This window comes from Poecilia reticulata, linkage group LG15, assembly GCF_000633615.1.
Source record: "Poecilia reticulata strain Guanapo linkage group LG15, Guppy_female_1.0+MT, whole genome shotgun sequence".
Taxonomy (NCBI): domain Eukaryota; kingdom Metazoa; phylum Chordata; class Actinopteri; order Cyprinodontiformes; family Poeciliidae; genus Poecilia; species Poecilia reticulata.
In genome coordinates, this window is record NC_024345.1 from 20922172 (window position 1) to 20934948 (window position 12777).

Genomic DNA, 12777 nt, shown 5'->3' on the forward strand with positions numbered 1-12777 from the left:
CCGGAGAAAGGATTGTACAAGACCGGAACCTACTCCGCCATCCCTGTCCGCTCTCCAACGTTTTCTAGTTCACGCCACATATCCACCCATCTCAAGTAAGCCCTCTCTGTTTACCTCCGGATCCCTTTCCTACGCAGCCTCTAACTCTGTTCTCTCATCGACAGTAGACGACCTGGTTCTTCATTCCAGTATTCACCACCCTTCCCCTGACTTCAATAAATCATTATTGTATTCATTATCGTCTCTTCTGGTCGTGTTCTCGCATGTGGGTTCGAAATATTACATCCACCATGACAATCAGCAGCATTTTCCAGCCTCCTTGTCTCTGTCCATTAATGCCAGAACGTGATGCTGGAGCTCATCCCAAACCCGCCTGCCTGTTCGGTCCTCTGACGAATGTTCAGGATTTAAAAGCAAAGCTTTATTTTTAAAAGTTGCTCCAGTAAACAGGCCGACAGTAAATGTGATGCCAGAGAAACATCTGAAGGACTGATGGGGATCTGTCTGGAGTTCATTCTGCAGCACAGCGTCTCGTCTCCGGGGGGAACGAGGGAGAGTCTCAGTGGAAATGTGTTTCTGTCACCTGGGAGGAAATAAAGTGGATGCAGTGACATCTGAGCCGTCTGTTATCTGCTTTCAAACCTTTTTAGAGAATTCATGTCTGTTCTTTCTCTTTTTGACATTTTAAATAACTTTCCATGAAGCCATAACTCAGTGTTGATAAAATAACCTGATCATAATGATGTCACAGCTTTTCAGGCTTCTGATTGGTTCATTCACAACCTTCAAGCTAAACATAGACACTGTGTTGGATATATTTTAAAATTTACTTCCCTGTGAAAACAAAATACAGACAATATTCACTTTGATGGATGTTTGCATCAAAGTGGGCGGAGCCTGGAAACACGGAGGGGCGGGGCTAATTGTGGAGAAAGGAGGGAAGCGCTGAGAAGGTTTTAGACAAATTTACACAAAAATGTCAACATTTCTACAGAGCATGAAGATAGAACCGTTATCAGTCCGTTTAGGCAGTTTATCAGCAAAATAAAGTTGATTTGGAATTTAGTTTCATTTTAAGACAAAACATAAAACTGTTTGTGTGATATCAGAAAACTCTTTATATGGGAAACATTTAAATAAAGAACAGTCAGGACATTAAACTGGAACACATGGGATTCTAAATGGACGAGGAACGTTAGGATGCCACCGGATTGGAGACAAAGTAAAGCCAGTCCATGTTTAGGAACCTGGTTTCAGTCCATTATTGATATTTAGAGGCAGAACTGGAAAAGCTGTGTGAGCCAGAAGTCAAGGAAACCTGACCCAGTTCCACCAGTTCAGTCTGAAGGAATGGAGCAAACTGGTGAAAAAGTAATTCTTCAAAAAAATGGAGAAACTTCTGAATTTAAAGGAATATTTAGAACAATGTGTCTGATCAGCGAAGCGACACCACATGACACCGTGTTCAGGAGAGGAGAGGAGAGGAGAGGAGAGGAGAGGCGGACACAAACCCAGCTCCGTCAGCTGAAATGAAACATTCTCCAGATGCAAATGTGGCCCATTTAACGGCCGGCAGGAACTCTGATTGAAATTTTGGATGCATGTGTTGGATGAGAATAAAATGAAAGGACGCACACGCCTGGTTTCATTTCCACACATCGCTCCTTCCTCAGCAGCTCAGGCCTCACTGTTATTAACACTGAGGACTATAAACAGAAACGCCTCAGAAAGTCTGAATAGTTATGCTGAGGAAATTAACCTGTTAGAGTTCAAGTTCTTAAAAAGTGAGAAAATGATGAGTGAAGCCTGGAGAGGCTAAAGCGTTTATGTTCTTGTTCAGCCGCTGACCCACCTGCTGACCCGCCTGCTGACCCGCCTGCTCCGCACGGCTGACCCACCAATGGACCCACCAATGGACCCACCTGCTGACCCGGCTGCTGACCCGCCTGCTGACCCGGCTGCTGACCCACCTGGTCCGCACGGCTGCTGACCCACCTGCTGACCCGGCTGCTGACCTGCAGCGGCGCTTCGTTCACTGAGGCTCCATTTACCCCCAGTCAGTTCAGCTCAGGTCTTTTTCTGCCACAATGAGACAATTACTGCATCAGAAAACGTCCTAGTTAAAGCCCATGTTGAAGCGCTAAGGTCATGTAGCGTCATGGCAGATCCTTCCTCACAGCAGATTCTCCCAACAAACGTCTTCTGCTGTTATGTTCATGTTCTCGTATTAAACTTGGTGCTTTTTGCACACAGCTCGGATCTTTTCTGACGATCTGCTCTGATTCGTTCGCCATGTTTCTGCACTTCACGGCTAAAACACCTGAATTTTCACACATATACAATATGTTTAGTTCTGTTCTACTGACTTGTGTCTGACTGGGATGTTAGTCGTTTCCTGTTGTTCCTCCCTCTGTGACTGAAGCATTTATAGAAAAACTCATCCATATTTATTAAACTGATGCAAATTAGATCAGGAAAAACATCTGGAGCAGAAACAATGACTGCATGTCAGCAGTAAGACGTTTCCAAATGTTTTCAGAATATTTTCTCCTCCTCCAGTCGATAAAATGGACTTTAACCAAACTTTATGAAACTATTTTTCTTCTCATCCATTACAAAGAAAAAAAGAAAAAACATTTTTTTCTAAATCTGTTTTTTCTTGTTGCTAAAGAAAATCAATTTTGCAAAAATATTTATTTTTCTCACTTGACATTCAGAATCTAATAGGAAAAATAAAGAAGTAGATTGAAACTGTTGGAAATTACAGAAAAAAAATTCTCATCAGAAATACTTGATAGAAAAACTGTTGGTCAGTTTTTGCACAACATAAATTTTATTCTTGCTTTGGGGGGAAAAAGGTTTCACAAGGATAAAAATTAATTTTCAGATGTTTTTCATTTACAAATGAATTTTAAAATAAAATTTGGTCTGACGTAGAAAATGTGTCTTCAGAAAACAGTTTGTTCTTCTTCCATGTCATGAAACTTTGTGGAAACCTGAACATGTGAAAGATCTGATCTGCATCTTCTGAGGCAATTTAAAGTAAAACAAAAGAAACTTAAAATGCTTCTGGAGTAAAGCAGAAAATGTTTTAGCAGACAGAAATCTTTCTGGAGAAGCATCTATGTTGCATATTTCTATGAGCTCATCCCGCATCAGCAGCTTCTTGAAACCAAACCAGATCTGTAATCTGGTCATCTGATTGGTCCGGCTGAGGACAGAAACACACACAGCACGTAGAGCTGTGATGAATAGATCCGTCCTCTCCCCCCTGAACGCCTCACAGGCTGAGCACTGCACCTCCAGCAGCACAAAGCGTTTCCAACGTCTCCTCACAGTCGGGTCCGTCTCACTGAGGTTCCACTAAAAGCTTTTGGTCTAATAGGCGGCTCCAAGGGGGAGACGGAGGGCCAGGGAGCAGGTTTCCTGCATTGTGCCGCCTTTTTTCTGTACTTTCATCGCCAAGCAACTGATAAATTATGGGAGTGAGAAATGTCAGAGTATTTCACTGAGTCATAAAGATTCATTATCAGCTTAATTAGTGACACAAAAGTCTGACCAAGAAGAAACTAAACCAGAGAAGAAACTTTGGTTTAGAGATAAACGTTGAATTATTTAAATTATATCAGAGAAATGATCAACATTGAGGATTTATTGATTTTAAATCGGCTCATTTTCCTGCTGAAGAGTTACTTATTAATTATTTTTGTCGTATTTAAAATGTTCCAGCATGTTGAATCTGAATCGGACTCTGTGAGATTTTGTGTTTTTACAGTGTATTTTCAGATGAACTCTTTTCTAATGCTGAAGTTTTTTTTACATAAATGAATCCATGGAAGCAGAAACTCGACACAATAATAATGTTTCCTTTCATTTCTGTTTTTATAAATATATTTCATGTCTTTTCAAGCTGAAGTTTGTTTTTCTCTTCAGTCTGAAATCACTTTCCCCTCTTCATCTTCCTCATCTTCATCATCAATGTGTGGACGTCTTCCTCAGCTCCTTCCTCCATCTCTTCATTCTTCCATCTTTCCTCTCATTCTGCATCGATCTGTTGTTCTTTCTTCCTCCATTCTTCATTTCTTCCTCCCTCTCGTCTCTCTTTGACCTTCTTGCTCTTCATCGCTCCCATCGTCATCCTCTCCTCGTCTTCCTCCCTCCCTCCATGTTTTTGTCTTCTGTTTTTCTGCCCCCCACAGATCCTTCTCTCATGATCAGAAAGTGGATTTTTACCGTTTCATATTGAAAACCTTTCAACAGAACTGATAAATAAATGAATTTAAAGGATCTGAGCCCAGACAGTATGAACATGAAACCCACTCAGTGTAACAACCTTCAGCCTGTCCGTCTCCCACTCAGCTCTTCTGGCTCCATTAATGTCTAATTGTGCAGAAGCGGATCAGAACTTCTCTGTGTTTCTGTTGGATATTAGTTTATGTTTTTACATTGTTAAAGCGTTTTTTTGGCGTCTCTTAGTGAAGTTTCTCCTGAAAACGCAGCTGATGTGACCCGGTCCTCTCCAGGACCGGGGTCAGCTCCGGGTCGGAGGCGGTTGCCGTGGTTTCCAGAGACGAAACGTTTCCGGACCCTCACGCAGTAACTTCTGTCCTCCTGGTTTCCTGTGAAGCGAAGCTCAAACTCTGATGTTTGTCCTTGAAAATGTAAAAAACGTCGACTCCGTTTAGAGTTCATCCAGCTGCCATTCATGTTGAGTGAATGTAAGTTAGAAAAGCACAGAAGAAGAAATCCTCTGACCTGAGCGAGCCGCTGGTTAGCCGCCTGCAGGTTCTGCTCGGTTCTCCTGCTGATTTCATCCAGCTGAGTGAATAAAATCTCCAATCAAACATGTTTATCTGCTCCTAAACATGAATTTAATGTGTTTTATATGAGCTGCTCTGATGTTGAAGAGGAGCTGAGCTGGAAGGTGAAGCTCATGATTTCAGCAGATCCTGACTGACAGAATCACAGCTGAAGCTTTTGAATATTGATTATTACTTCATATGAATTGGATTGACATTTATTGTGAATATAAAACAGCTCAGTGGAAAATTACTGAGCTGAACTGAGTTTCCAGGATGGATTTTTTATTTTAGTTTTCCTTCTGTGTAATAAAAGTTGTAAATAACATAGAGAAGCATTAAAGCGAGATTTCATTAAAAACCATCCAGCGTCTGTTTCTGAAACCCAGCAGAGAAAAACATAAAATAAAATAAAAACAAACCAGACAGTTTGGAAACGACGTTCAGGTTCCACAACGTAAAAACTCTACAGGCTTTTATGAGCTGGGATCTCAGGTTTTTAAAAACGAATGAGCCTCTTTGTGATTCTGGGAAATGTTCAGAAATCATTTTCACATTCAGCTGTTGAATGGTGGTTAATGAAAGCAATGATTAGGAATCAAAGCACCGTCAGAGGAACAAAACATGAATTAACCCCAAGTTAACCTGCTGTGCTTCTGATCAACATGCATTAATGTTCATAGATCAACCTGATGTGGTAAAACAGAGGGAAAAATTACAATTAAAGAAGTAAAAAGGCTGTTTATGTCCCTTTATTTTACTTTAATGTTTAGACCTGAACTCCAGCGCTTTGCGTTTTCTCATTGAGTTCATTCAGTTCAATATAATTCAGTTTATTTGGTGCCATTTTATGGTAAATGTCATCTGGAGGAACTTTAGGCAAGAAAGTCGATTAGGTGATGGCAGCATCATGTTAGCTGATGACATCAGACCAGATGTCGCTTTTATGGAGAGAAAAACTGAGAAAACAAAAAGTTAACATATAAAATAACAGAAAATATTACAAAATGGAGAGTAGTAGGAGACAAAAGTCAGAGAAGTTCATATTAATATTCTGTGTCGTTGCATCACACCTAATTAAAATCCTTAGAGTTGCTAATTTGTTACCTTGATGCCTGACAGATTCCTCACAATAAGAGGTCAGAGGTCACAGTGGAAAGAAAAAATAAACAGGTTTTTACTGAAAGCTTTCACCCTGACAAATATCAGCCTCTGTAATCAAAATCATCTGAAGCTGAACATAAAGGACTGAGGATCAGGAGCAGCTGAACTCTGAGGCCGTTTATCATCGTGATGAATAAACATTTGACCTTCAGAATCCCGGAACACGTCTGATGACATTTATTTAAAAGTTTAACCATCACCTCAGCTGTTCTGCTGGTGTTTCTGCTCCAGTTGCTGTCCTGTCTGGCAGCTGAAACATTCATGTGACCCTGAGCAAACAGAGCGGAGTCGTGGCTGACGGGAGCCGCTCCACCGCGGCGCTCCGCCGCTCATGTCGCTGCCTTCGTCTCTGTCGGCGCCGTGAAAACACACATCCATGTCCTGGAGACGCAGCGCGACCTTAAAACCGACCAGTAGGTCACTTCATTCTGCTTTTTCCTGGAGGAAGACCCTCTGGAGGGATGCTGGAGTAGGGGACAAGATGTCTGACCACCATGACCGATGAAAGAGACGGTTGGATCTTCCTCCATCCTCTGGGATGTGGGGTCAAAGTTCAGGTATAATTTGAGCTTTTGAGATGCTAATCAGCTGCTGTCACTTTTAAAAATATGATTTTTGTTGCCATGGTTACCCATCAAAACAGCCATTCAAAAGTAAAACAATAAGAGCAAAAATCCTTCTATCTGCATCCAGAACCAGGAGGAATCATGATGCGCGCAACGATTCAATCCAAATCAAATATTATCATCTGGCCTGGCAAACGCTGCTTACATGGACTAGGACAGTGGAGGTCGACTCGTTCGCCCGGCAGCGTGACTCCAGAAGACTGAGCTTCTGGACACACTGTGAGTCTTTCTGCTGCTAATTAATCCATGCAGCATGTTATGATTTATGTCCCTCAGCGGCGCCCCCCCCCCTGGCCATATGGTCCGACCGCACGCAGCTCTGCAGCTGCTGCCGGACAGCTGGCTGCAGCCGCTGCTTCTGGTTCTGGACGGATTCAGGTTTTCACACATCTGGACACTTTGCTTGTTTTCTGAGAACAGGTTGGTCACCAGGGACAGAAACACACTCAGTAAACACACAACGTACATTTCATTAGGAAACGGCAGCGAGAGGTGCTGGAGGAATGAAACGAGACGATGATGGATGGAGAGAGGAGGAGGAGGGGAAGGAGGAAGAGGAGGGAGTAATAATGGAGAGTCTGGGGATGACTGGGCAGTAAACACTCATTAACTCCTGCTGGGCTGCAGCTTGACTGAATCTTTGTGGAAAAACACAATTTGCTTTATGAATACAGAAAATACTTCTTGTTACGGCAAACAGCTACCAGCCTTTTCCTCCAAACAATTATAACTAACAAAAGCAGTTCTGTCAAAGTAACCCGGCTCTTCAGACGCCAAGCCAGAATCAAAATGTGCAAAATGAGGTTTATAAAATACATGTTTAGAAAATGTGAACGTTTTTGTTTCTGAATTTCTGGTTGTGCAACAAAAACATTTTAAACCTGAAAGATTCAGGCTGATGCATCTGATGAACAAACAGCAACTCAGCTCTCAGGTCTGAACCCGACTAAGTTCAGACCTGAGAGCTGAGAATTGTTCAGAGATTAAACCTGAAGCAGAAGAGGTTGGAGCTGCACTGCCATCGTTCAACAAGCCGATCTGATGCAACACAAACGGCCAGAGGAACAGAGCTTCTTTATTTCACACCATAAGGATCGATCTGATCGGCAGGTTTGGATCAGAAATCTGGATGTAAACATTTTGCTCACCAATCATGCTGCTGATCACAGATCAGCTGACAGGGAACGAAGCATCACAGACATCTGGGAAAACTAGTTTCACTCTGACTTCATAGATCTGATGTTTTGATCGCCCTGCTTCTCCTTCACAACGGAAACAGTTCTGATCTCACCTGCATCTCTGTGGGAAATTATTTTTTTACTTTTCTGAAACTGAAAGTCAACCTCCAGAAAAGCCACGGCTCCGTCTGTCAGGGATGATCAGAAACATCCAGTTTTCAGACAAAAAGTCATTTTCCTCTAATAAACCAGCTGAAGCCTCACATCCAGGTGAACATCAGCAGTTGATGAAGATGAAATGAGACAACATTATGCGTCTGCTGCTGCGTCTACGGCTCTAATTTACATGCAAACAGCCCCTTAAATACCATCAAAACAATTCATGAGTGATTACCTGAGTTTCTGCTGGCTGACAACAATCCCCTTCATTAGGGAGGAGAGGCAGCTCATTATGACCACATTATCATGTCTTCTTTCATGCAGCTCTTGGAGCCTCATTAGCGGTTTGATCCACCAGAGGAAGAAACTTCCTGTCACTCAGATTAAAGCTTTTTCTCCAGATATTTCCAAAACAAAAGACAAACATCTGAAAGACATTTGAAGCATTTAAACGTGTTTTTGTTCTGACAATATGTAGAGTCTATCATCTCTGAGCCCAACAGCATCTGCAACTATACCAATGGGTCTGCTGGGTGCAGTTAGCTGGAGATGCAATACGGTTGAAGGTTTGTTATGAAATACAACAGGAAGAGAGAAAATGTTTGATCTGCTGCAGTTTCTTCCCTCTGCGACGTCATAATTTATGATTTCCAGTTTATAGTTTCCATCTGTTCCGTCCTGCTGGTGCAACAAACCCCAGTAAAAGTTTCAGTCATTATCAGCTACATATCTGAGGATTCAAGTCTGTTAAGATCAGAGTCTCTGAAGAAATCTGGTAATCTTCTACTTCCTGTTTAAACATGAGTTCCTGCTTTTTGGCCAATCGTTTGCCTTCCCGTCTTTTTAACAGTTTGTCCAGAAAACAGAAGAAGACGTTACCATCCATCCTGCACATTCTAGTTTCTGTCATTTAAACTTATTTAACCGTTTCTGGCTCCAGTTCATCCTTAATCCTTAACATCAGTCATGACCTCCAGACCTTCATCTCTCCTCCGGCCGTTCGGCACACACTGATTTCTCTTCTCTGCTGTTTAAACTCCTGGTTGATCATTTCTGATGCTGCTGAGTTATTATATTTCAAAAGGTAAAATCAATTCCAGCCCTGAAACCACAACATGGTGTCAACTAACGGAGAGCAGGCGAGAAACAGATCGACTGAAAACCGTTACAGTGGTTCATAAATACAGTTTACGCTCTGAAGACGATCGTTATGCTCTTCACAGCTTCGCTGAGTTTCTGCATCCGTGTTGCCGTTTATCACGAATCATCAGGAATATTCTGACTGAGCTGCATCAGAACCGGCTGCAGAGGGAACTTTGTTCTCTTTTCTGCTCGGGTAAAAACAGTTTGGATGAAAAACATTTCAGATTTACATCAGAATCTGTTCAAACACATTCAGCTCTCTGATCGTTTACATTGTTTGAACTCTGACCCCACGAGCCCAAATGTTTACCATTATATTGTCAGTTTTCCTGTCCTGCTGTTTTCGTAATAATTGCACATCATCTTTAAATCTTTTCACTGTTTGCATTCAGTTTTTTTCACACAGGTTCGAAATGCTTTCATGAACCAAAAAGCATAATGACAATCTGTCCTGCAGGTGTTTTATGTTCCCTCAGCGCTGCAGCTTCAGGCTGGCAGAGATGAAATGATTAGTCTCCGTTATTCGCCGTCATCAGAGGAAGTTTCTTTCTTTCTGTCTGCAGGAGCAGCGACACAGAATCAGTAGGAGGGAAAGAAACAAGAAAAGTATTTCCATCAGCCTTTGAGTCACTGCAGCTGCTGTTCCTGTCACTCTGGATGACAGACTCTCATATCAGCACCTAGTGAGGAAACGTGTGGAGAGCTCTTTGCACAAAGCATCGGTTTCAAATATTATGATTAATTCTTAGCTGTCCTGCAGCGGATCAGTTCGGCTGAAAGTGGAGAATATTACAGAGCAGCTTGTCTGTAAGGCATGGAGAACAAAATATACTTGATCTCAACACATTTATACTCACAAAGAAACATTTTATTTCTGTTTGAGGAAAATCAAGAGAGAAAACCAAATGATTCAGGTGGATGCAGAAAAAATGGAATTCGAAAACAGGAGGAATCCAGAATATTCTGGAAAAGAGCGGAGAGGATGAGAGTGACCCAACATGACCCAGATTTCAGAGAGACAAGCAGAATAATCATCAGAATGTCCCCAGACTCTGGTTCTGCCTCCACACATGAAGACACGACGAGTCGCCACTCAGGTCGGTTTCAACCTCCTGATGTAAAAACGACCTGCAGCAGATCAAACCTCCAGGCTCTCAATCTGTAGGAAATACTAAACATTTATCACAAACAATATAAATGCATCAGAACCAAAGGCAGAAATCTGAAGTTTAAATGTTAATACTTCATAATGTTGGGCTGCACAGTGGCGCAGTTGGTGGAGCTGTTGCCTTGCAGCAAGAAGGTTCTGGGTTCGATTCCCACATGGAGTCTCCATGTTCTCCCTGTGCATGGTGGGTTTTCTCCAGGTACTCTGGTTTCCTCCCACAGTCCAAAAACATGACTGTCAGGTTAATTGGCCTCTCCAAATTGTCCCTAGGTGTGAGTGTGTGTATGCATGGTTGTGTGTCCTGTGTTGCCCTGCGACAGACTGGTGACCTGTCCAGGTGACCCCGCCTCTCACCCGGAACGTTAGCTGGAGAGGCAGCAGCACCTCCTGACCCCACTGAGGGACAAGGGTGTAAGAAAATGGATGGATACTTCATAATGATGGAAATATAATGTCTCTCTCCATAACACAGAAAATAAATAGAAACACATTAAAGATGGACGATTTCTGCTGAGGTCAGACATTTAACTTTATTTAAAGGAGGTTAAGGTTACATGAAGCAAAGCAACATTAAAATCAAGATCATTAATGTTCTCAAAGAGATATTAAAATATGAAAAAATAACTGCATTTGATTGGTGCTTCTTAAAATTAAATAATACTGAACATATTTTCACATTGATGTAATTTGACAGAGTCCAGATAAAAACGACTTTGATTTAACTGTTTAAATATTATTTTCTGTTTCCCTGTAGAGTCTGGAGGACCTCATAAAAACCTGCGGCGGGCCGGATTTGGCCCTTGGGCCTCGAGTTTGACATAAATGTTAGGATTATTTCTCCCTCTTCTCACCGAGTCGTCGCCTGCAGCTGCGTTTCATCTGGTGATGATTCTGCAGATATTCTGGCTCCTCAGCACTCTGTCCCCAGCCAGCTCATTCTCAGGAATATTTCATATTTTTAGCATATTTTTGGTTTTCCTGCTGCTGAGCATCTTTTTATTTAAACCGAACAGCTTCAGGTTTCAGGAGCTGAGTGTTTTAGTCACAGACTCAGGTGGAAGTTCATCATTCAGCATCATTTACAGCAGCATTGTGTCAGGTTTTCCTGCAGCTTTTAGATGTTTGATGATATAATTTCAGATCTGACGTCTGTGAACCAGCAGACTGAAGCATCTCCTCTCCTCTGGGGGAAAAACTGGATCAGGAAGATTCACCGTCGATTCTGGAAGCTTCCAGCTTTTCTTCTTCAACATTTCTGAAAAAATCAGAAGAAATATTCAGAGGGAAGAACTTCAATTTGACAGCAGCACCTCCAAGATAATCAGTCAATAAATTTATGACTGATGCCAAACTTTCTGCTTCAGTTAATTTTGCTTACTAATCTAACAAATCATATGAAAAGAGAAAGTTTGTTTCACAAACTGTCTTTTACATACAAACTTTTTGAAATGAAATGTAATCCAGTGGATCTGCTGGTGGTTCAGATCCAGATCCTGAACAACATCTTCAGTCATCTGAAGGTTAGTGTGTAACACTCCTCACACTCCGGGCTTCATTTCTTTTTCATGAACAAAGACTTTTAGCGGAAAGCTCGATAAATGATGCAGCAGATAAGATGGAAGTGGCTCTGCAGAGGGACGTCTCCACATTTAGCTCTGATCTGTGGATCTGGAACATGCTAACCTCTAATAAAAACCTCTGTGTTCACAAACATCTTGTGGTTTTATATGGAGGTAAAATGGAGGCCTGTATCCTCCCGCGTCGCGTTTCGCTCCTGACCTCACAGGGATTTCTGGGAGATCTGGAAACCCTGAGAGGCAACAGATGAAGCGTTCTTCACAACGTGACACTTCTCCAGACTTTCTGCCATCAGCAGGAGCTGCAGAGGAAACGGCTTCATGAAGGGGTCAGGTTTTATTCTGTCAGCTGAGGTCAGACGTTCTGTTAATCAGACGAATCCTGCAGAGAAAACTTCCATGAAAAGTTCAAAGATTATTCATGAGCTGGAAGTGGGTTTCCTCTCTGCTCCGTTTTTCCAACCTGGTCCAGGCCAGAATGACCGTAGCAGCACATCATCATCTCAGACATGAGTTGGAGTGAGAGACGCTGGAAACGGAGCAGGAAGTCCAAGTTCAGTAGAATCACAAACATCCAGACTGAAGAGGAAACACAGCCGAGCTTCTGGACTCCATGTTTCACCTCTAAATTCATTTATTTACTGAGAATCCTCCATTTTCAGCTTTTTAGAAGGAGCTAAAAAAACGGAGAAAAGCTTCAAATGAAGGTAATTTTCTAAATGAAGATCATTTATAATCATTATGATTATAATATAAATGATAAAGAGACGAGCAGATGAATCATTATGATTATAAATGATCCTGATCATCTCACCTTTTATCTGAACTCTTTTCATGAAGCCGAGGGTCAGATGGAGAGCATCCTGTTGTTTAACGGGATGACCTCTAAAGCCCAGAACAGAGTGTCCTCTCTGCTCTGGACTCATTAACCCTGACCTCAGGACCGACAGCCTGACCTCAGGA

At 42.1% G+C, this 12777-nt stretch overlaps 1 long non-coding RNA gene across 1 annotated transcript; it reads left to right on the forward strand.

The window, feature by feature from the left end:
* Nucleotides 1-4: 4 nt before the first annotated feature.
* On the forward strand, nucleotides 5-236 carry LOC108166946 (uncharacterized). Its single transcript, XR_001777339.1, has 2 exons — nucleotides 5-95; nucleotides 165-236. It is a non-coding gene; the product is annotated as an uncharacterized LOC108166946 (long non-coding RNA).
* Nucleotides 237-12777: the final 12541 nt, after the last annotated feature.